Raw genomic sequence first — 4,114 nt, 5'->3', positions numbered from 1 at the left:
TAGGTCACTGACTAAACTATATGTAACTTATGCTTTATTTGTTCTGGTGCCTTTCTGGTTGAAGTAGATTTGTTAATGGTGCAAAGTCATTGTGAAGGGATCGTAACACGAGACTCGAGTCGATATAAATTATAGTATTTAATACTTGATGATAACTAATTGTATATTATTGTTTAACATAAGTGTACACCATGTTTTGTTTAAAAGTTAAATTTTTTGTGGTGTACTTTGTTTTAAAAGTCGAGTGTTATATTGAAGTAGAGATTAAGAGAGAGAGAGAGAGAGAGAGAGAAAAAAAAAAAGAGAGAGAGAGAGAGCGAAATCGATGAGGTTTTGTGGTAGATATATGGGTGAAATTTTTTATTAGCCGGGTCACCAAACCGGTAAGACAAGAAAAATGGTGAGATTAATGTTCGCCAAAAATACTCAGGAGTTATTCGGTATTCTGATGTGGTGGTTTGAGAAGAAGCCAGTGGATTATAGATTTTTCACTTCTAGAGTAAAGACGACTAGTTAACTAGTGGTGTTGGCGAGATGGTATGGTGAGGGTAGGACTTCACTGTAACTAACAAAGAGGCTGAAGGAAAGAGAAGGACGAAGATGATCTTAGGAGTTCATTGTAACTAACAAATTGCCTGAAGGAATTGGTTAGACTAAATAAGTGTGACTTAAAAATGGAGGGTAGGAATCCTATATTTCTTAAAATGATTTTGTTTAATAAAATATAGAATAAAAAATACATTAAGGCTAATCTAGACATTTTAAGTCAGCTAGGGACCAAAATCATAACAAATCAAGTTATAAGGATGATTCGAGTTATAAAAAAGTTAGTAACTAAACGCGTAGATTATCCAAAACCATAGAACCATTCGTGTAATTTGTCCTTGTTTTTCTAATCCTATGTAGATGGCATAGTTAATTTGAAATGATATCCCTACATTGGAAGATACCAAGTCTTATCTCGGTAAATCATTTTGAATGAAGGATCTAGGGGATGTGACATGCATACTCGAAATAAGAATCTATATAGTTAGATCTTAACGATTTATATTATTAAGTCGAAGTAGATACATTAGTAAGGTCATTTTACGTTTTTCAAATGAGAAATCAAAACAAGGACATGTAACCATGATGCCTGCCACCGTTCATTCTAAACCATACTGTCCCAGACTCCCAGTACATATTATGAGATTAAAAGAATGGGTTACATATTGTATGCTTCGAAAATAGGTTCAATAATCTATGATAGCATATGCACAAGACCAGATGTAACTTATGTACAGAGTATGTCAGTCGATATCAAGCTAATCCAAGTTAATCCAGGTGAAAAACATTGGATGTATCCTTAAGTTTTTACGAAGAACTAAGGATATATTTTTGGTATGTGGAGGATTTAAGGAAGAGCTTACTGAAAAGTGTTAACCTGATGATAACTTTGACACTAAACGAAGGGATACTTTTCACCTTGAATGTAGGGACGATGTACATATCCCCTTTTTAAGAGCTAGGAATTCCTCCCCTATATTTTCAATGTGCTGATCATCACAAAGTTCTTGTTTGATCATACAAACAAATATTTCCCAATATAAATAATACATACCAATAGTTTTTTAGTAGGGGTAGCAATCATGACGTATTTGGGTTCACGGGTCGCAGGTTGGCTGGTCAGTAAGATCAACCAAAACACGAACCATATAAATATTTGTGTAGTTTTGCTCAACACCAACCTAGATAAGCCAAACCCGAACACAACCCACATAACCACTTGAGAGGACATGGGTGCATACATATCAAGTGGCTGGTGGTCTTGAGTTGTCTGTTCAATCAATGATAACTTGAATGTGTGATGCATAAATCTTCAATTGAAGTTTGAATCGTTGTAAAAGACCGAGACCAGGTGGTTGTGAGCATACGAGAACATGAATATTGAATACATGATTTAGACCTAGGAAAAACCGACCAAGGGAAAAGAAATTTAAATATTACATATTTGCTTAGTTGTCATACTCTCTTATTTATTTAATAAATATATTTTTTATTAAAATTTTTTAATCTAATAAAGAAAACCGGTTCACAGGACAACCCGTAAAATTATTTCAAACCCAAACACAACCTGTATAATAATGTATATTAAACTGGTATAATAAACGGGATGTGAATTGGCGAGTCAGAAAAACTCAAGTCAAATCCGTTTATATTTGTATGGTATATGAATATAGTTGTAATCATAATAAATGAATAAAACACAAAGTATATATAAAAAATTATGTAAATTCTTAATCATATATGAATATAGTTGTAATCATAAATGAATAAATAATAATGTAAGATACAAAATTTGTGTTGCTGCCACTAACTGTTTCTTTTAAACAAATTGTAAACTTGAACGAACTTTAATCAACAAATAAGGTTGTAAACGAATTACCAAACGGACACGAACAAAGACTTGTTTATGTTCATTTGTTTAAATCAGTCGAACAAAAGAACGAATACAAATGGATAAACGAGCAATTTTCTTATTCATTTTGTTCGTTTAACAAATTATCTTGTTCATGTTCGTTCGTTTATGTTCGTGCACATATTAAATAAAAGAACAAACAAACGAACATAAACGAGCAAAGATAAACAAACACAATCAAACATATATGAACATAAACAAAACATATAATATATTAATGTAAAAGAAAACAATTAAACATATAGGAACATAAATAAACTTAACCGAACGAACATAAACAAACGTAAATGAACAACATAAACGAACGCTCATAAACATAATTGAACAAAAGAGACAATTGTTCATGTTTGTTCGTTTACTAAACGAACGAAAATTTGTGTTCATGTTCGTTTATTTATTAAATAATTGAACATAAACGAACTTTCCGTCGAACGGTTCATTGAACAGTTCGTTTACAACCTTATCAGCAATGATTGATAGCCTCTTTTCCATGAATTTACCGATCCGAACAAAATTACCAACATACATATATGATATATTAGTTCAAACATTAGGTTTATTATATTGCAAGATGAACTTAATCCTAATGGAATGACAACTACATAAACTTACAATTGAGATGATTAACACATCAGAAAATTAGATCAATTAAAATATAATAACTTGATGTAAATATCAATCTTTGAAATCTATGACTTCAGATCAAGTCGAAATACACATTCACGTTACTCGCTTTTCAAAATCAAATTGCTAAACCCAAAAAAAAAGTGCAGTTAAATAGAATATAACAGAACCAAAAAAAAAGCAACCAATTTAATAAATTGGGATAATTACATCCTAGTAAAGTTAATAGCAAAATACGATCGGAAAAATATTTTGAGGTTTTTGCTATAAACAATTAGGATAATTAAAAGCCTCTTCTTCTTTTTCACTCACAAACCTTTTATTCTCTTTCAATGATTTTTTTTCTACTTTTTTGGTGACTACGACTATATAGTACAACAAAATTTAACGAAGTTACATATTACTCACTTAATTTTTTTTGTTCTTAATTGATCCTTAAAATAAAAATTTACGTTCTAATTAAGGGATTGAACGCAATTTTATCTAGTTTACAAGCTAGCCTTAATATATGTGTTTTAATTTTTTTTTTTCAAAATTAAAAATCAAATCTAAATATATGTCACTTTTTTCCTTTTTCCTTAACTTACGAATACATACTATGATCCTAGCCTTCATTCCCGCTGTCGCTTTCCACCTCCTGCGACACCTCATCTCCGTCGACACCAGCTCCGGTGACGCCTCTGGCGACACCACCTCCTTGCAACACCTCACATTCGACGCTCTCTACTCGGTAAAGAAAAATGTGAAGGTCGATTCTAAAATCGACACTTTGCCCTTAACCTCAGTATATGAAATTGAAATCGACGTCGACCTGAACTTCGAAGCTCGAATCTTGTTATCTTGCAGTTCAATTTATATTACAGTTCGGTTTTGTGCTTCTTTTTCCATGATAATACTTTGAATATCTTCTTTGATCTAAAAACAATTTTTGGTTTTGTTGTAAATTGTTTGTCGAGAGGTGTGTTTGGGTTTTTGTTTTGTGGTAATAAGAGTTCAAAGCAGAGCAATAGTGAGAAAAAAAAGTCGTAATTT

The sequence above is a fragment of the Lactuca serriola genome, chromosome 4, assembly GCF_051521515.1.
Source record: "Lactuca serriola cultivar US96UC23 chromosome 4, Lser_US96UC23_V15, whole genome shotgun sequence".
NCBI lineage: Eukaryota > Viridiplantae > Streptophyta > Magnoliopsida > Asterales > Asteraceae > Lactuca > Lactuca serriola.
The sequence above is the reverse complement of the archived record's forward strand: the minus strand, read 5'-3'. Positions refer to the sequence as shown.